This window comes from Rhinoderma darwinii, chromosome 2 (genome assembly GCF_050947455.1).
Source record: "Rhinoderma darwinii isolate aRhiDar2 chromosome 2, aRhiDar2.hap1, whole genome shotgun sequence".
NCBI lineage: Eukaryota > Metazoa > Chordata > Amphibia > Anura > Rhinodermatidae > Rhinoderma > Rhinoderma darwinii.
Genome location: NC_134688.1, coordinates 447098422 through 447119676, shown reverse-complemented (window position 1 = coordinate 447119676; position 21255 = coordinate 447098422). Strand labels below are relative to the sequence as shown.

The following is a 21255-nucleotide window of genomic DNA, read 5'->3' as shown; positions in this document are numbered from 1 at the left end:
ACTTTGCCAACATGTCATTCTTTTTAAAAAAGCAAAAAATGTGTTGGGTTATTGCCACTATTGCAAGTTTGCTATTTTAATGGACTTTATTTTAGATTCTGGAGCCATATTTTGGTAAATCTGGGCCCTATACATTCATATGGTCCTTCACACATCTCCCATCCTTCTTCTTGTAGACTAATGTGTTCATATGCTCATTATATACTGCCTTCCAGTTACTCTCCATATTTACTTTCTAGATTGTCTATTATACCCTTATACTTGTTATACTGAGTCTGTCAGTCTCGTTACACTGGAATTATATAGAGATTCTCTGTCCATTTGTACCTTTTTAAATTAACTTTTTCTGTGTATGTAAACATGTTTAATAAAGTTTTTTCACTTTTTTATCAAATGGCTTTCATGCTCCTTTCTCTCTCTTGTGTATAACTGCTTATATAGGAGTTGCCTTGATACTAGTTAGGTAGTATGCTTTACATTAATAGCATCTAACCCTTTACCACTTATTGCAATAGGAGTCTTTTTGTGTATAATGTGTTCATATGGTTGGCATCTGGTGTAAGGGACCTATGATGGGATGGGGAAAAATATTATCTTCATGTCATTTTAAAGCACATACAGTATAAATTAGTGGGACTATTAAATAGGGACCGTTCACTTAATATACAGTAACTGGTGAATAGAAATGGGTCGGAAAATGTGGTCCCCTATTTAAGACTCCATTGCCCAGTACTTTTAGCCCTCATAGTGGCCCTGTAAGAACAATTATCAAAGATAAAACAGAATATATGAGTTATGCTCGGAATGGAGGATACAGAAAACTATCAACAGTGTCACCAAAAATTTTTTTTTTATATCAGTTTGATGTTAGTGTTTTATTAAAAACGTTTGTATTTATTTGTGTGTTTGTGTGTTACTTTTTTTTATTTTTACACTTTTTCTTCCCTATGGGGGCTGCCATTTTTTTTTCCATTTCTGTATGTGTCGATTAACGACACATACAGACATGGAATACGGCACATACAGTCCCATAGGGAATGCGAACGGGGCCCGTTCCATCCACTATGGTGTACGCCGCTGTGTGGGAACGGCGCATGCGCCGCTCCCACACAGTCCAATTTGAAATGCGCACCGTCCGGCGCCATTTTCCTGTGGACCGGCCGGACAGTAAGATTACTACTTCCGGTCGCGGCTTCCGGACTTGTGCACATGGAGCAGCGGCAGCAGACGGAGCGGACGGACCGGAGGGAGCGGCGGCGACTGGAGCAGGTAAGTGATTTCTATGTATGTTCGTGTTTTACGGTGTGTTTACTACTGTATGTAAACCTACTACACTGTGTGTTAGCTCAAAAAATGGCGACACACAGTGTAGGAGGTTTGACCGTTCAATCCCCTCGTTTCTCCCGACACTAGCCAGGATAAAGGAGGGGCGGATTCTGAGAGCTCACTAGAGCGAGGGATTTTTTCCCAATTTTGCAGCATAAAGCAATGTGGTTGCTTTACCACATGCAATGCTGCAATTTTGGGAATTGCTCCATCTAGTGACCAGCAATGGGAAATATTATAAATTAGAATCCAATTGAATCCAATTTATAATATTTCCTGACTCGTGAAAAAAATAAAAAAAATTAGAACAATGTTTAATCACCCACACACTAATTGTTTAACTAAAAAAAAACAAAAACTTTTTTTGCTAACAACACATTCCCTTTAAGCAAGCAAAACACAAATACAAATGGCAAATTTGGCTCTACTGCATCTGCAATTTTAAGTTAAAAGAGAAAGAAAAGGATTTTCCTCTAAAAAGAACGGAGACGGAAGCAATGAAGATCCTACTGGCTGGATCACGAGTCAGACAAGTCTGTGCAAAAACATCATTAGTATGCGCTGGATTTTAGCCGTCAGGCAAGAAAACAAAGAATAATCATTTACCAATCATTTCATTGTCAGTTAAGAAATCGTCCATTTGATATTTCCATGTATGTTAAGACTATATACTTTATGGTACTAATAATTCCAGCGATATTGTTAGCAGTTTCTCATCAGATTATTATAGTTATTTTGGTCAATTAAAAATAAAAATATCATGCAACATGAATTGTGAATTTTATTCACCAAAATTCAAATGTATTAATAAAAAATTGAAAAATAATAATAATTACATTAACCATATGGGGGAAAAAAGGAATCTTGGAGGAAGTGGTGAAGCGAAATAGTAACCCACCTGAGAGCTCATAAAGCGATTTTTATATATGGCGCTGACTAATTACGCCACCGTCGTGTTTACATCGCACAGTGTGCGGGGTCAAGTGTTCTTGCTGTAACTAAGCCGTTTGTAAGTGGCACTTGTAGACTCTCTCGGCTTCTTTTTATTTGCATTAACGTACAAAGAATCATTATGTGCTCATTTTTTCATATATATCAGACAATACTCCAGGATATAAGTCTCCCTTGCACAAGATTTCCAGTTTGTTAAAAACTTTAGCCTTTTTTCAGCTTGATATCTAAGTGGCTCTTATATGTTTAAAGTCAAGAAAATAGATTTCAAGAGGACAAATGCATTTTATCTGGAGAAAAAGCATAGCCTGCCCAAAACACATCACTGTCCTGACCGTTGCAGTCTATGCATAAATGCGATGCAACTAAAATGAAAAACTTACCGATAGAACAAAATTAAACATTTCCTAGTTGGCGTTTCTAGCTAGAACTTTCAAATGATACCAGCCTCAATATTCTAGGTGCAATATGCGGGTGCAGCACTCGTTTGAAGTCAGGAAGCAGCATGGAAAGTTTTACTTCCTGGTTCTGTGTCTATGTTAGGGAGGGGTGGGGAGCTGCAAGTGAGAGCAGGAAGAAAGATCACAGCCTGTTAGGCTATGTTCACACGGCTTATTTTCAGCCATTTTTCAGGCCGTAAAGTCCCCGAAAAAAACCGGCTGAAAATACGGGGGCTGAACGCCTGGAAACATCTCAGATGTTTACTGGTATCTGGATCTTGGGGATTTTTGGTATAATCTGTTCTGGTGAATATATAAAGCTATGTACATGTAGACATAGGCGTTATCGTCATATATGAACACTGCACTTCCTATTTTTGGTAGATTTTGTAGATTTTCTCAGGCTCTGCTTGGGTCAGACTTTATGCCACAAATATGATTTTTTCTGTTTTACAAGACGTTATGCTTGGGTGTAAAATTGCATAAGGGCATTTAGGATTGTATAGTGCTTGTTGGCTTTTTTGCAATGTGCAAAGTGTCTACTTTCAGAAAATATATGGATATGGAGGTATAATAGGATTTTCTTTTATTTTATAATCCAGGTTTTATTTGTGTTTCTCAAAAGTGTGAAAATTGTCCAGGCAGCGAAAGGGTTAAAGGGTATGTTCATATTCCAGCTCTATTTTCCAGTTCTTATATAAAAAATTATCTATATAAACACTTGACTAATTTTGTAAATACTGCATTACTTAACTTGTATCGATCCCGAGTTACAGCCGGTATTATACTCCAAAGCTGCATTCATAATTCTGCCTGTTCTTGGAAACAGTTGACAAACTTGTGGTCTTACACATCCTTAACAACTTAGCTCCCATAATGCAGTGAAACAGTTTTTACTAGACCAGATTACTGTGCTTGGTGTAAAGACTATACTTGTGAATACAGCTCTGAAGTATAATACAGGCTGTAACTCAGGATCAGTACAAGATAAGGAATGTAATGTATGCACAAAGTTACTCAACTTTGATATTGATTATTTATGCTATAAATGAACTATAAAATAATCTAGGTAAGGTTAGCGGGTGTCGCTAAAATCTGTAAATTATAAAAATTTTAAGCACCTACCTCCAATCTGTGGCACGTGGAAGGGGCATAAAAGACAGATTGAAAGCAAAGTTTTTTAGCCACATGAAACCTCAAAAATCTGATGAAGTGGTGTGGGATGATTGTGTGATGCCTCCTGTTTGTCAACGTGCAAGTTATTAGCACTTGTCGCAAACTGAGGGGGACAGAATCCTTGAACTGAGAGACCTTGGTTTATGACTCCTGCAGATCGCTATGCGCCTAGGCTGAGATGTCAGCACTGTTCAACGTTGTGTGCCCCAGTAGTTGGGAGATCAACAACGAACGGGAATGACAGCAAGAGGTACAGACGGATCATCTGATTGGAAGAATGGCGTGTAGTGATCCACTCTGCACTGCAAGTGAAATTGAACGTCACATCCCAAGCCTGGGGCGGCAACCAGTGTTGACACAAACCATCAGAAGGCGTTTGCACAACATTGAGCTACGAGCCAGACGTTCAGCTACAGGTGTTCCATTGACCACATGCCACCGCTCTCAAAGGATATCATGTGCCCAGCAAGACGGCAATGGAGGCTGGAATAGAGGTCTAACCTCATCAGCGATGACTCCCCCATTTGTCTCGGAGGCAATGATAGCCGGAGATTGTTCTGGAAACCATGTGGGCAATGCCATGAAGAGGCCTTCACAAGGGAACATCACACTGGTCCTACTCCCAGGATTATGGTGTGGGTTGGCATAATATAGGGTAGCCGGACCCCCTAGTCTTCATTACAGGTACATTAACAGCTCGGCGTTACATTGATTTGGTTGTGGAACCAGTGGTATTGCCATTTCTCCAAAGTGTCCCAGAAGCCATTTTCAACAAGACAACCCCAGACTGCATGTTTCTCGTGCTACTGTGAGCAGACTGTGTGGCCTAAACGTGCTACCATGGCCTGCAGCATCTCCAGACCGGTCTCCCATCGAGCAGATCTAGAACGTCATTGGTCGGCAATTGCAAAGGAAGCTGCCAGGAGCCAATCTTGATGATTTGCGTGCCCAAGTGCGTTCAGCGTGGCATAACATTCCCCAGACATCCATTAATAACCCCATTGATATCGTGCCGATGCGTGTAAGTGCGTGTATTTCTGTGCGTGGCGCTCATCCTTGATACTGAATAAATCAAGATGTTTGGAATATTTTGTTTCCATTTTTTTTATAATTTGCATATCATTAACATGTCTATCGATCCAGTGATTTCCACACTTCCATAACTTTTTCTTCTTGGTGTTGTAATTTCAGTGTTGAGGAGTGTATATAGATCAGGCTAATGGATATCTTTGCCCTGCAGATCTGAAAACAGCTGGAAAATCGAACCAGATGTAAACCCACATTTCCCAGCATTATATCAAGAAGTAAAGAGGCGCAGAGAACCCCAGCTTTACCCACTATGACACAGCCCAGCAGGGGAGCGGCAGCATGCACGGTGCCTCTTGTTCCTCGCACTGTACAAGCATCAAGAGACATATAAAAAGCTGAGATCAGGGGTCATCGGAGCCTTTGTGACACAAGGTTTTACATTTCAATGTCCTATACTTCCCACAAATCAGAAAAAAATGCAATGCTGGTTAAATGAGGACAGCTTATCATTACGGAGCCTGATGCAGGAAATGAGCTGGAAGGACAATAAACAATACGCTTTTCATAGGTAAAGCTGCGGCACCAACAGTATTATGTCTATGGACGGCTGCATCTACTACAGACTCTCTGGCAGGTGGCGGGCTGTGGGATACTAATGGTAAACTATTGTATATGTATTAGGGAATTGCATTAATAGCTATTCTATAAACACGTATCTAGTAAGTGCTACTCCTATTACAAGCAAGGGAGAACAATCTGGGAAAATAAAATTTCTTGCTGTTCCCGGGTATCATAACTGTCTCCGTTCCTTCTCCATTGGCAAAATATGGGTGTCATGGATAGCCTGTATTCTGTAGACAGCACTGGGGTGAGCTACAGAAATTCAGAAATGTATACAAATTACAGTTTAGACATAAGGATATAACTCAAGTCATACTGTTTGAGGCCATACCGGTAAAGTGTAGGGTCACCTATGGAGAGGACCATGGCCACAGACGCTGTACGGGGGTCCACAGAGTCCCTGAGGCTTCTCACTATTACGCTGTGATAGATTTACTAATCAAAATGCACCCGAATTCTGACTTTAAATTTAGCTTAAAAACTGCGTACATGCCGTGTGCCACATTTATTAAGTGTTTTAGACTTTTTGCGCCTCACTAGACGCTTTTGTAAAGTGGATTCGTAAAATGCGCCAGAAGTATAATTGACATGTGCCATAATTTGGGCAGGATGTAATAGTATAAAGTAACCCAACTGTGGGGTGGCTAGAAGGATGCGCCAAATCTGTCACACAGTGTGCGCCACCGTGATAAATTTGGTTAATTTTCTGCTTGTATATATGTACTGAGCTTTGTTCTGGTGCTGTATTTATGTACTGAGCTTGGTTCTGGGGCTGTATTTATGTACTGAGGTTTGTTCTCATATTGTATATATGTATTGTGCTTGGTTCTAATACTGTATATATGTCAGAGCTTTGTTCTAGTGCTGTATTTATGTACTGAGGTTGGTTCTAGTGCTGTATTTATGTACTGAGCTTGGTTCCTGTATTGTATATATGTATTGTGCTTGGTTCTAATACTGTATATATGTTAGAGATTGGTTCCAGTGTTGTATTTATGTACTGAGGTTGCTTCTAGTGCTGTATTTATGTACTGAGCTTGGTTCCTGTATTGTATATATGTATTGTGCTTGGTTCTAATACTGTATATATGTTAGAGATTGGTTCCAGTGTTGTATTTATGTACTGAGGTTGCTTCTAGTGCTGTATTTATGTACTTCGGTTGGTTCTGGTGCTGTATATATGTCAGAGCAGGGCTGTGGAACTGTATATATGTATGATCTTGGTTCTGGTGCTGTATATATGTACTAAGGTTGGTTCTAGTGCTGTATTTATGTACTGAGCTTGGTTGTGATACTGTATATATTTATGAGCTTGCTTCTGACGCTGTAATTATATAGGATATATTTTTAATAACAAAATTACTGGGCAGATGGAATTGTTTTTAATTCATTGTATATTTAATGGGAACCTGTCTGGTAGTTTTAACCCCTTGAACCGCCACCATGCGACAATACATGACCTGACAATATTTCCAAACATTCCCCTGTATGTTGTTTTCAGATGCAGCAAAATCTATTAAATCAACTTTTAAAACGGCGCACACTATATGCTAATTACTCATTAAAGGGTCATGGGGCAGTGAAGAGTCACATAGTCCTGCCTCCAAACCCACCTTTCCATGTTTGATTGACATCCCCCTGGCTGATACAACTTTCTCGGATGCACCATTGCGTTGTACTACTTGGGCACGCACCGTGCGAGGTGTACTCTGCCCGACTTCATCGCTGCACCGCGCAAGCCAGGGGAGTATAAGGCAATGGCGCATCCGCAAGAGTTTGAGGAGGCTGGTAGTGATATAGAACAGCCAGGGGGATGTGAATGAAAATCTGGGGGGCCATTTAAATTTTCGCCACAGGCAGCAAAAAAGCTTGAATCGGCCTTGAGGATGCAGGCCACTTTAGGCCTGCAGCCTATAAGGCGCTGGGAAGATTCCCTATGCAGGCCGGCGTGATGACGTCACTGCATCACGGTGGTCGGCACATGTGCCCCGACCGGAACCTGTGCAGCGCACCGTCCATCGCAGGAACGGGGCAAGGAAAGTACAATTTTTTTTTGGGGGGGGGGGCTGTGTGGCACTATATACAAGGTCGAGAGCAGGGTGACACTATATACAAGGGGAGGGCAGGGTGGCACTACATACAAAGCGGAGCAGGGTGGCACTATATTCAAGGGGGAGCAGTGTGGCACTATATACAAGGGGTAGCAGGGTGGCACTATATACAAGGGGGAGCAGGGTGGAACTGTATACAAGGGAGGAGTAGGGTGGCACTATATACTAGAGGGGCTGTGTGGCATGATAGAAAATAATAATACAATTATTAGCAATAATAATAACGATAATAATAATAACAATAATAGTTGTAATAAAAATAATAATTCATATTATTATAATAATAGTTATAATAATAAAAAAAATAATAATAATTAAAACAAATTATAATAATAACAACTGCAGTTCTGGCCATTTGTCTACCTGTACAATCACATACAGCTTTCATCATAAAAAAAATCCTGCTTTCAATGCTGCCACCTGGTGTTTTCCGTTAATATTGCATAAATCTGTTGAACTGTACTTGGAATACTTCGCTTACATCAGTCAACGTGGTTTCATCATGTGATGCACCAACGTGTTATATTGCGGCACTTCAACTATGATAAAAACGCACATACACATCATGAAATGCTACAAGGTAGTTTGTAGGTTGAAACTTTATGAAGTGCGCTGGATGCATTTGCTTTGCTTAGTACAATATTAAATATTCAGAATCGATAAGGATCTTATTTCTGTGGAATAAACAGAAAGATGTAACGATAAGAATAAGTAAAGCGTGAGTCACTTACGTTGACGGCAGCAGTTCGTGTCGCACGTCCTCGGTCAATCATGAAAGCGTGATAGTGAATACATGAATATTAGCAGTCAGGCTTCCAGATGCTTTCCTGAAATATCCCCTTCTCAGCACATTCCTTCTTCAAAGATGACTTATTAATTCCCCCACCAGATGGCAGTAACTACATCTTCAAGTTCAGGAACTCGGAAGAACAATGGAGTCCTTTATTCTGGAAAGTTAAGAAAATAGCCGGTTTTGACAGTGGAACAGATGTACAAGGCAGATATTTAACTCTTTATAGACTTTGAAACGCCTGCAGCACAATGACCAATTGTACCTGTGCGGTTATTTATAGCCAGCGATTATTAAGAGCGTTGTGATGGAAGGCCGGGATTGTGTATTTTGACAAGTCTACATTAGTCATGTTTGACTTCTGAGTCCTTTACCCTACAGAGACTTCTCAGAACCTCTAATTAGACATGCTTATTACATTCCAGATCCTTTGGCGATACCCAGATGTTGTTCTTCTCCCTAATAATCTCCGCAGTTACATGAAAAACTGGATCTAATAAATGATAGAGTTGTTTTACTCAAATTTAAGTAAGCGAATCCGGAAAGAAAATATTCTAAGGAGGTGTAACCATAAGTTTTTGCATTCTATTACATGCCAGAAAATATTCCAAAATGATTCATGGTTTGTGTGAGTTCATCTCACAAGTCAGGACGTGAGGTCAAGTGTGAAGGTACAAAAACCTGCACACTTAGGGCTTTGTAAAGATAAATGTAGTGGCGTGTATGCATAAATTATGTAATATGCCCAGTGGCACGGCTATACGGGTACAGAGGATGTAGCTGCACCTGGGCCTTGTTGCCTTAGGGAGCTCAAAGGCCTCTGCCATGCAAGAGGACAGCAGAATTATAAATTTCAAAATACATTTTAAGGGGAGGGCATCCTGGGGGAGGGTCACCCTCACCCCACCCTGGTGTAGATTTTGCATTGTGACATAGAAGTTTTAACCTAAACCTGTGTAGGTGTCTTCTGGATGCACATGAAACTTAGAACGTTAGGAGTTGTATAGGATCGTAAATGCAGACATGTCAACCAGGGAGAGCCCTTTACAGGATGATACTCGAGCAGCGGGTTACGGCAAAAGTAGGAGTGGGAGTGACCTTTTTGAGTGCCATGGCTTATATAAAAAATCTAAACTATATTTAGACCCTCTACATTTATTTCAGACTCCAGACCAGATCTCCTTTATTTCAGACTCTAGACCAGATCCCCTTTATTAATATCAGACCCTAGACCAGAGCCCTTAATTTATTTCAGAACCCAGACCCCTAAATATATTCAGACCCCTTATATTTATATCAGACCCCTTTATAACTGTTAGACCCCAGACCAGACCTCTAAGACCCTGTTCACATGGCGGAATTTCTGCCTCCCATTCATTTCAATGGGAGGTGGATGCTTCTTTTTTCAGCTAGCGAACAAAAGAAGCGTCCTGCCCAATCTTCTGGCGGATTCTGTCCAAACCTCCCATTGGTTTGGGCGGCAGGAATAATTCTGTGTCCGATTATGCGGCGGTACCCACCAAGCAAAATCTGCCGTGTGAACATAGCCGAACTTAATTCAGACCAATAATCAAACAAAAAAAATCCCCCAGACCAGACAATATACTTACCCACGTTGCTTCTGGATCTTGTTCAGCTCTCGGCGGCGCTGCACTAGGTCCTGTCGCTATCCTGGAGCTGAACAAGAGACAGGTTTAAGAAGGATAAATCTACAGGCTCCTGTCTATTAGATTAATCCAATATATAATAGAAAGTTCTCTTTTTTTTTTATAGTTGTCAAGTTCTGTTCTATTGCTAGCACAGTCCCTATCCAGTGCTAAGGATAGTCTGCAAAACAACTATAGACTTGTCAGTTAGTATGTCCATAGCAACCAGGCTGTCTCAGATTACTAAGATCATCAGCTCAGTATGGAAGGACAAGGAGAATTAGCCATGCTGAAATCACATTATTCTCTCGCTGTCGTATTAATCAAATCTTTGTGAACTTAGGTGAAGGCAGTGCCGGAGTTAAAGGGCCAGGGCCAGCACTATAACCAAAGATTACCAAATGTAGACTAAAGCTGTGTTCAGATCTGTGCCGGCATGCTGCGCCATTTTTTCCAGTAAAACTAGGTTCACCATGACAAAAACCCGATAGAACCCATTAAAATCAATAGGCTGCTTTGGGCGCTGTTGGTGCCCGTCATGCAACAAACCCAGCACTACAGTTTTATTTATTCCTATGATGGAACAGAAAAACAGGTGCAGATGTGAACAGAGCTTAAGACTCTATTCACACGACGGGGTCCGAGTGTCGGCCGATAAAAACTGACGGTTTGGACCGTTTTTCCCGGCCGTTTTGCATCTGTACCGATTCCATTCCGTGTTGCCGTTTTTAAAGGCCGATTTTGACCCGTTTTGCATCCATTTTTTTCCCTGTCCGTTTTAAAATCGGATGAATTTAATTTGTACATTTTTTGACACACACTTCCCTCTGTAGATAATGCCACACACTGCCTTCTGTAGATACTGCCACAGCCCCACTGTAGGTAGTGCCACACAGCCCTCTGTAGGTAGTGCCATACAGTCCCCTGTAGGTAATGCCACACAGCCCCCTGTAATGTCACACAGCCTCCTGTAGGTAGTGCCACACAGCCCCCTGTAGGTAGTGCCACACAGCCCCCTGTAGGTAGTGCCAAACAGCCCCCTGTAGGTAATTCCACACAGCCCCCTGTAGGTAATGCCACACAACCCCTCGTAGGTAATACCACACAGCCCCCATAGGTAATGCCACGCAGCCCCCCCATAGGTAATGCCACACAGCCCCCTGTAGGTAGTTCTAGACAGCACCCCCTACCTGTCTGTAGATAGCGCCACCATTCCAGGAGAAGTCCCTGACTTCAATGTCCATATATGGACAGTAAAGTCATGGACTTCTCTTGGAGCGGAGATACCGGCCACAGGGTTGTGGATTCCGCTTCAGAAGTGGCTGACGTCACTGTGTCCATATATGGACACAGTGAAGTCAGGGACTTCTCCTTGAGTGGAAACACCGGCCACAGGGTTGGGGATTCCGCTTCAGAAGTGCCTGATGTCACTGTGTTCATATATGAACACAGTGAAGTCAGGGACTTCTCCTTGAGCGGAAACACCGGCCACAGGGTTGGGGATTCCGCTTCAGAAGTGCCTGACGTCACTGTGTCAGTGAAGTCAGGGACTTCTCCTGGAGCGGAAACACCGGCCACAGGGTCACAGTGGACACTGTGACTACAGGCACTTCTGAAGTGGAATCCCCAATCCCCGGCCAGAGCGTTGCCGAAGTTGTGGCCTGGGATTGGGGATTCCGCTCCTAAAGGGAGCAAAAATATACCCTTCCCCTCACATGCACTTCGCACTGTGAGGAGGAGAAGGAGAGAGAGCGAGCGACGGAAGACACGGCCGTCACTTGGGACACATTCCGGTGATGGTCGTGTATTACCCGGCCCCATTCTATCGGAGCCGTGTGGTCGGGAGAACGGCCGAAAATAGGGCATGTCCCATTTTTTGACAGTCGGGTTTCTTGCGCCGTCAAAAAATTGGTCGTGTGAATAAGGTCTAAGCATTTCTTTATCAGTGTTTGCAGCATAGAGCAACATTGCGTCTATGAAGCTACTGAATGGAGACTTCCACTCCACCTGCACTGTATGAAGTTTAGGCTACATTCACACGAGCGTGACGGATTTACGCGCGTAAAAAATGCACGTAAATCTGTCGTGTGCGTTGATTTTTGCATTAGTGTGCTTTGCATGTTACATGTGTTTTTCACGCACTTGCAAGCACTTCATTTTTTTATGTAATTGATGCGTGAAACACAGATAGCACATGGATGAACTGTCTGTGGTTTTCACGCACCCATTGACTTCAATGGGTGACTAGGTGCGTGTAAACGCACCAATATAGGACATGTAATGAGTTTCACGTAACAGACACATGATGCGTGAAAAACAATGCATATGTGAATGGCCCCATTGAAATCAATGGGTCCGTGTTCTGTGCGGTTTCAACGCACAGCACACGGACGAAAATCACGCTCGTCTGAATGAGCCCTAAGGGTATGTTCACACGCTTAGCAAAAAAACTTCTGAAAATACGGAAAACAGCTCGTGATTTTCAGAAGTTTTTTTAATTAACTAGCGTTTTCGCTGTGTTTTTTACGGCTATTTTTGGAGCTGTTTTTCTATAGAGTCAATGAAAAACTGATCCAAAAACGTCTCAAGAAGTGACATGCACTTATTTTTTGCAGCCGTTTTTTCACACGGACGTTTTTCACAAATGGCTGCGTAAAAAAAACGGCTCGTCGGAACAGAACGCTTCCGATTTTTCGCCCGTTTTTTGTCCATTTACAGCCTGAAAAACGGCCAAAAATAAGCCGTGTGAACATACCTTCAATGTGGAACTAATACTAAGCTGAAGATGCCCTTCTCAGGCTCATTGGCATGGTCTTCTTTTGCCTAATGGAACGACCCTGGGTGAAGAGCATCTATAAGTCTCATACGTTTGTGATTGTTGGAACGGTGTGTACAGTAGCATGTGATATATGGTCCCTTTATGAATTACCATTTTAATTTATCAAAACCCTAATGACTCCTACGTTCTTTAACTGTCTTGATGGGAGCCACATTTGCAATAGAAGAGCCTCAATTTATGCTCAAAAAACTTATTTATTGAAAATATGACTTCTTAAAGAGGCTCTGTCACCAGATTTTGCAGCCCCTATCTGCTATTGCAGCAGATAGGCGCTGCAATGTAGATTACAGTAACGTTTTTATTTTTAAAAAACGAGCATTTTTGGCCAAGTTATGACCATTTTTGTAATTATGCAAATGAGGCTTGCAAAAGTCCAAGTGGGTGTGTTTAAAAGTAAAAGTCCAAGTGGGCGTGTATTATGTGCATACATCGGGGCGTTTTTAATACTTTTACTAGCTGGGCGTTCTAACGAGAAGTATCATCCACTTCTCTTCACAACGCCCAGCTTCTGGCAGTGCAGATCTGTGACGTCACTCACAGGTCCTGCATCGTGTCTGACACATCGGCACTAGAGGCTACAGTTGATTCTGCAGCAGCCTCGGCGTTAGCAGGTAAGTCAATGTAGCTACTTACCTGCAAACGCTGATGCTGCTGCAGAATCAACTGTAGCCTCAGGTGCCGATGTGTCCTCGCTCGTCTGACACGATGCAGGACCTGTGAGTGACGTCATAGCAGTGATCAGGCAGAAGCTGGGCGTTCTGAAGAGAAGTGGATGATACTTCTAGTCACAACGCCCAGCTAGTAAAAGTAGTAAACACGCCCCGATGTACGCACATAATACACGCCCACTTGGACTTTTACTTTTAAACAAACCCACTTGGACTTTTGCAAGCCTCATTTGCATAATTACAAAAATGGTCATAACTTGGCCAAAAATGCTCGTTTTTTAAAAATAAAAACGTTACTGTAATCTACATTGCAGCGCCTATCTGCTGCAATAGCAGATAGGGGTTGTAAAATCTGGTGACAGAGCCTCTTTAAATAAATAGGAACAAATACTCCAGAGCAGTGGTTGCCAAATTCAGTCCTCAACATCCACCAGTTCTCAGCATGTTTTACAGTTTTCTTCCCAGATTCAGTTAATACTCAATAGCACTCTACCATTGTTCCTAAGTGAGGAATTTCAGGGGTCCCTAAGGGGGTGACTCTTATGTCAGCGTCACATGTTCTAATATAGAGAAACGTTGTCTACAGTAAGAGTAATAGTTATAAGTCCTTGCCATAAGTCCTTTATATTTTTGCTTTTACTACTCCCTCTACAATATTGCAGTTATATTTAATAATTATTCTGAATGATTTACATATCTAATAAATATGAACTAAACTACCAACATCACCTTCAAATCCAACTGCAACCTTTTCAATTACCAAATGGAAATGCATCAATTTCCTAATATCTATATGAGGCATACAGCATAATAACTTACTTATTGTTTTCTTCTTCCCCTAGTGCAAACCCCATACTAACATATGATGTTTTGGATCAGGGGTGTAACTAGAAAAGACTGGGCCCTATAGCAAACTTTTGACTGGGGCCCCCCTCCCCTGGGTGCTACACAACCACCCCTAGTAGATAGTGCCTCCCTGTAGATTCCGCCGCACAGCGCCCCCTGTAGATAGCACCATACAGCCCCTCTGTAGGTAGCGCCATACACAGCCCCCTGTATATAGCACCATACAGCCCCCTTGTAGATAGTGCCATACACAGCCCTCTGTATATAGCGCCATCGAGCCGCCCTGTAGATAGCGCCATACACAGCCCCCTGTATATAGCACCATACAGCCCCCTGTATATAGCACCATACAGCCCCCCTGTATATAGCACCATACAGCCCCCCTGTATATAGCACCTTGCAGCCCCCTGTATATAGCGCCATACAGACCCCCTGTATATAGCACCATACAGCCCAGCGATAAGGAGAACGGGGACCAAAAGTCCCCTGAAGTTCTTTATAAGAAACCTCGGACTACCAGGGTCTGCGTCCGGAAGCTCAATAAAAATTAAAGAAGCTCTGGTCACGCATGCGCACTAGCGCGACAGGTGCTCCATTCATTTCTACTGAGCTGCCGACACAGACCCCGGTAGTCCGAGGTATCTCATGAAGAACTTCGGGGGACTTTCGGTTCTCCTTATCGCTGGGGGTCCCAGCGATCGCACATGTATCCCCTATCCTGTGGATAGGGGATACATGTGTTCTGTAGGAACAACCACTTTAATAGCAGAGCAGGGAGATGCCTCCCTGCTCTGCCGTAGTGTTCAGTGACGTCGTGCTGTAGCAGCCATAGTGGCTGCTAGCGGAGCCTCCGGCCATGGGGGTGGCCCGTGGGCCCGTACTGGCTGGAGGCACGGAGGCCCTCATGCCGCGGGGCCCGTAGCAGCAGCTATGGCTGATGCAGTGGTAGTTACGCCACTATTTTGGATCATTTTAGCTTATTTCCCATCAGTCCCAATATTTGAAGGCTGTGAAGGTCTCAAAGCAATAGTCAAATACTACAGAACAGTTTTAAGTAATCCTTATATACAAGGCAAACAATAACGTAATTAATGTGTTATATGCGGAGAAAGGGAAATTGCGGTTCGATATTACAGGTAAGTTATGCCATCAGGATACGTTGACGACACCACTAAAACTACTTAGCTTAGATGTTAAAAGCTAGTATTCCTGGTGGTCAAGAGTGGCTTAAAGAGGATCTGTCACTAGTTTTCTAATGTCCTATCCCCAAACTAATCTAATAGGCACTATGATGCTGATAACTACAGAGTAAAAAAAAAATAAAAAAAATGTTTATTATTTGCTAAGTTATGAGCATTTTTCTAAATATGGTAATTTGGCTATACTTGCCAAATAGGAGGTAAATCTTTATTTTTTCTCTTGGAGGTGTAATGTTTTCTGTATGACGCTGTCCAATCAGCGTCATACAGTTCTCCCCTTCCCAGCCCAGCAACACAGCATGATCATATATTATACAGCTTCCATTCCAGACTGTGTTTTCAACTGGTGATATCTGAAGTTGTTTCACAGCCAGAACCGCTGTTTTAGGTGGTCCACAGCTGAATATATGGCTATTTGAAGTGATTACCCCCATCCCTCCAGCCTCAGTCTCTCACACTGTGTGAAGCAGCTTCATGCTGATAGGGCAGCGTCAGAGGCTGTGAGGTAGCTCCACCTCAGGAGAATCGCTGGTTTTGACACCCACTTGTAATAACCCAAGTGGTCTAGGGTAATATAGGGGTTAATGGTAATAGCTCTGGCTGTATGGGATAGTGAAGAGGTTAATTCTAATCTCCTCTAATTTATATTTCTTGTCGAAAGGGGCGTGGCTCAAAATACAACACAAACTTTTGGTGCATAAAATTGGCAAAAACTAAGCCAACTAATAGGTGGTATAAGGAAGAGAAAGTGTCTAGTATGTCTAGATAGATGCGCCAAATATATCATACAGCGTGCCGCGCTTTGAAAAATTTGGCGCACCTTCTAACTGCTTTCTCTGAGTTTACACTATCTTAATCTTAGACAGTATTAGTAAATCTGCTGTCATATGTATAGTTTAACGGTGATTAGCCGAAAAATGGACTTTACAGATCAGCTAGAGATTTTAGCTGTGCAATATCAACACTGGACGGGCGGCAGACGGCATTATTCCGGATCTTGGCTGAAACCATTAAGTTATTGACATGACATTCATAAATGACAACTAATTTATTCATTATATTGTAAAGATATCGTAATTATTGGATACATAGTGCTCCATTTATAGTGTTACCTTTGTAAGGGCCCTTTCACATCACCGTTCCTTTCCGCTGAGGGGTTCTGTCGGAAGTTCCTTAGGTTCCGTTTCCCTCAGCATTCAACTCAATGCTGACATAAACCAAGCTAATGGTTTTCGTTTGTCACCGTTGTCGACTGTGCTACTGATTCCATCAAATCGGCGGAACCCTGTCACAACGGTGACAAACGGAAACCATTAGCTTGGTTTCCGTCACCATTGAGATCAATGGTGAGGAAAACAAAGCTAAGGTTTCAGTTTGCCTTTCCGTTAAGGGGTTAACCTGATGGAAACCTCCGACGGAACCCGTCAACGGAAGGGTAATGCTGATGTGAACACAGCCTAACACCACCTCCTAAAACTATTACTTTTAAATCAATACGTGTCCAGTCCACCTACGTAAATCCCTTTCCAGTTTACATCACAATACAATCTAAACTAAATGTAGAATCATTATGCAGATACGTTGCTTTACTTACCTCATACTGGTCTCCAGTTACGTCATGTCATACTCCATTAACATTCAATGATCCATTCAAAATGTTTCACAAACACTCCTTAGCAGCGTACCTGAATTCCTATAATTCATGTACCCTGGTTAATTGCATTCTGTAAGGAATCATTTTCTACATCAGACCTGACACATAGTACCTGCTAAAGAATACACCATCCAGAACACTGAAATTATAGGGCCCCATAGCAAAATAGTATGCCCCCCCCCCCCACTGAGAGCTCATATACATATTTTTTATAAGGTGTGCACGTGCTAAACCCTTAGTAACATACTTTAAACATTAAAAACACAACAGTCTTAAAGGAACAGTGTCATCACAAATTATTTTTTTATATGTTAAAGATGTTAGTGCTTTATTAAAAACGTTTATATTCATTTGTGTGTTTGTGTTTTACTTTTTCTTATTTTTACACTTTTTCTTCCCTATGGGGGCTGCCATTTTTTGTTCCATTTCTGTGTGTGTCGATTAACGACACATACAGATATGGAATACGGCAGCCACAGTCCCATAGGGACTGCGAACGGCTCCCGTCCCATTGACTTCAGTGTACGGCGTCTGTGTGGGAACTGCGCATGCGCCGCTCCCACACAGTCCAATTCGAAATTGGCGCCGTCCGGCGCCATTTTCCTGTGGACCGGAAGTCGCGGCCGGACAGTAATATTACTACTTCCGGTCGCGGCTTCCGGATTTGTGCACTTGGACCAGCGGCAGCAAACGGAGCGGACGGGCCGGAGGGAGCCGCGGCGGCAGGAGCAGGTAAGAGATTTCAATGTATGTTCGTGTTTGTGTGTGTTTACTACTGTATGTAAACCTACTACGCTGTGTGTTAGCTCAAAAAATGGCGACACACAGTGTAGGAGGTTACACCGTTCAAACCCCTCGTTTATCCCGGCACTAGCCAGGATAAAGGAGGGGGGGGATGCTGAGAGCTCACTAGAGCGAGGGCTTTTAACCCAATTTTGCAATGCTGCAATTTTGGGAAATAGCTCCATCTAGTGACCAAAAATGGGTAGTATTATAAATTAGAAATAATTTATAATATTTCCTGACTCGTGAAAAAAAAAAAAAAAATTTGAATAATGTTTAATCACCCACACACTAAATGTTTAATTTAAAAAAAAAAACATGTTTTTCTGGCAACACCATGCCTTTAAATTGGCAAGTAAATTGTGGCATGCGCCACGATTTATTAAAAACATTAACCATAGGCAATACAGCGCAGGAGGAGCCTGACCTCAATCGCGACACGGCACTCCCTGAGCTGGGACTCGCCTGCCCCCAGCTCGCATCCTGTAAACCAGGACAGCCGTGCCCCCTGCCACTCCACGGCTGCCCCCCCAGTCAGCCGCTGGACCACCGTCCAGCTTTCGTGGCTGCCCAGGCTCAAAACATCCTGGGGACCTGCTGTATAACTAGTGCCCCCCCACGTGCGAGTTCACCCCGCCGTATAGCTAGTGGTAAACTCGCCGTGGTCCACCACCGAAACCGCTCTTGGCAGGAGTGCAGTGCTACGATTCGATCCGGTTTACATCACATAACATAGCATAACATAACATTCCATTACTTCTAACAAGGGAGGGTTTTCGTGGGTCTTTTCTTCTCCTGGTAAGTAATTCCTTACCTCCCTCTGCTTTCTGGTTTTATAAACCCTTATCCCGCTCCCCCTCCCCTATCCTCATTACTTATGCGCTCATCTAGCTCTTCCCACTATCACTCCCCTTTCTTCCACTTATCTCACAGTGAACAAAGAGTTCACACTCCTCTCCCAGACATGCTGGTGCCGTTGGCCATGCGGCCAGCACCATTTTATAACCCCTGCTTCACCTAACCACCATAATCATGCTTATGCTTCCTCGGGCCTAGTTGTCCCACTTCCTAAATTACGTTCATGTTCTACGTAATTTTTAACAAATCTTTACAGGGGTAGTATTCAGGGGCGTAACTAGGAAAGACTGGGCCCCATAGCAAACTTTTGACTGGGGCCCCCGCTCCGCTGGGTAACAGACAACCCCCACTTGTAGATAGTGCCACCCTATAGATTCCACCACACAGCGCCCCCTATAGATAGCACCATACAAAGCCCCCTGTAGATAGCGCCATACACAGCCCCCTGTAGATAACGCCTTACAGGCCCCCTGTAGATAACATCTTACAGCCCCAAATCCCCCTGTAGATAATGCCATACAGCCCCCCTGTAGATAACACCATACAGCCCCCCTGTAGATAACGCCATACAGACCCCCTGTAGATAAGGCCATACAGATCCCCCCTCTAGATAACACCATACAGAGTCCCCCCTGTAGATAACGTCATACAGACCCCCCTGTAGATAACGCCATACAGAACCACCCCCTGTAGATAACGCCATACAGACCCCCCATGTAGATAACACCATACTGAACCCCCCTGTAGATAACACCATACAGACCCCCCCCTGTAGATAACGCCATACAGATCCCCCCACTTGTAGATAACGCTACATAGCCCCCCCCCCAAAAAAAAAAACGGCCTATAGTTTGTCCTACAAAAGACATGCATCCCCTATCCACAGGATAGGGGATACATGTGTGATCGCTGGCAGCAATAAGGAGAACGGGGGACCTAAAGTCCCGCAAAGTTCTCCATGGCAAACCTCGGACTTCCGGCGTCTGCGCAGTTCAATAAAAATGAAAGGTGCGCTGGTCACGCATGCGCACAAGCGCGACAAGTGCACAATTCATTTCTATGGAGCTGCCGACACAGACCCCGGAAGTCCGAGGTTTGTCATTGAGAACTTCGGGGGACTTTCGGTCCCCCGTTCTCCTTATCGCTGGGCGTCCCAGCGATCACACATGTGTCCCCTCTCCTGTGGATAGGGGATGCAAGTGTTTTGTAGGAACAACCCCTGCTAGCGGAGCCTCCGGCCATGGGGGGGCCCGTGTCGGCGCGTGGCACGGGCTCCCTCATGCTGTGGGCCCCGTGGCAGCCGCTACGACTGCTATAGCGGTAGTTACGCCACTGATAGTATTGTCTCTCCCCTGTGCAGCGTGTAACATATTTATCAGTAGAAAAGTGTAGGGATTGTTTATTTTAAAAAAATAAAAAAACTGTGCCCCGCCTCACCAACTTTACCCATGGAACAGGTGCTTCATTTTTCAATGTATTTACACCAGACAACTGGCATACATAGATTAACAAATACAACTCTAAATCCCCTGCTTCCCTTCACACAGTTCATGATAAAACTGACTGCCTGCAGCCACCACTAGGGGGAGCTCTGCATATGATTCACAGCAATGGCATGGTCTGCCTCTATAGTAAGCATTAGTACAACCACTGTCAAACACATTACTGGGGTCCTGCCTTAAAGGGATATTCCGGTTTTAGTAAATAATTGTTTGTGTATTAAAATTATACAATTTGGCAATATACTTTTTATATGAGTTCCTCATGGTTTTTCCAAGAACTCTGCATGCAGTCAGTTAATAAGCACCTTCCAGGATTGCCTGATTATTATTTTTTTCTGCACAACTTATTCAAAAATAATCATTTTTTTTACAGGTAAATTGGAAAATCGCAATAAATAATAAAGATGATGTAAAGGATCTGCCAGACACAGCTTCTGTGTCGACGTCCGTGGTTAGTCAGTCTGCACCCGCTCCTAAGTCTGATCGAGTGACCCCTCCTTCTACCAATCAGGCTGGGAGGCTGAGGAGTGGGAGAGCCTATCACAGCCTGGCCAGACGGAGCTAGCTCCCGCCCTCTGTCTATTTATACCTTCACTCCTGCTCCTCCTTTGCCTGTGATTCTCCTGTTTCCTGGCTCTGCTTCTTGAACTATTTGTCCCTGCTTCATATTGACCCTGGCTTACTGACTACTCTCCTGCTCTGCGTTTGGTACCTCGTACACTCCTGGTTTGACTCGGCTCGTTCACCACTCTCCTGCTCTGCGTTTGGTACCTCGTACACTCCTGGTTTGACTCGGCTCGTTCACCACTCTTGTTG

General features: G+C 43.3%; 1 long non-coding RNA gene across 2 annotated transcripts in view; it reads right to left on the bottom strand.

The window, feature by feature from the left end:
- The window catches only part of LOC142743592 (uncharacterized), a 365206-nt gene that overhangs the window by 166934 nt on the left and 177017 nt on the right, over positions 1 to 21255 (bottom strand). The window contains exons 6-7 of one of the 2 annotated variants that reach the window (XR_012881591.1): positions 10055 to 10121; positions 8386 to 8601 (exon numbers count right to left, since the gene is read on the bottom strand). This is a non-coding gene — a long non-coding RNA (uncharacterized LOC142743592). The remainder of the gene's footprint in view (positions 1 to 8385; positions 8602 to 10054; positions 10122 to 21255) is intronic. The other variant, XR_012881592.1, reaches the window with a different exon arrangement.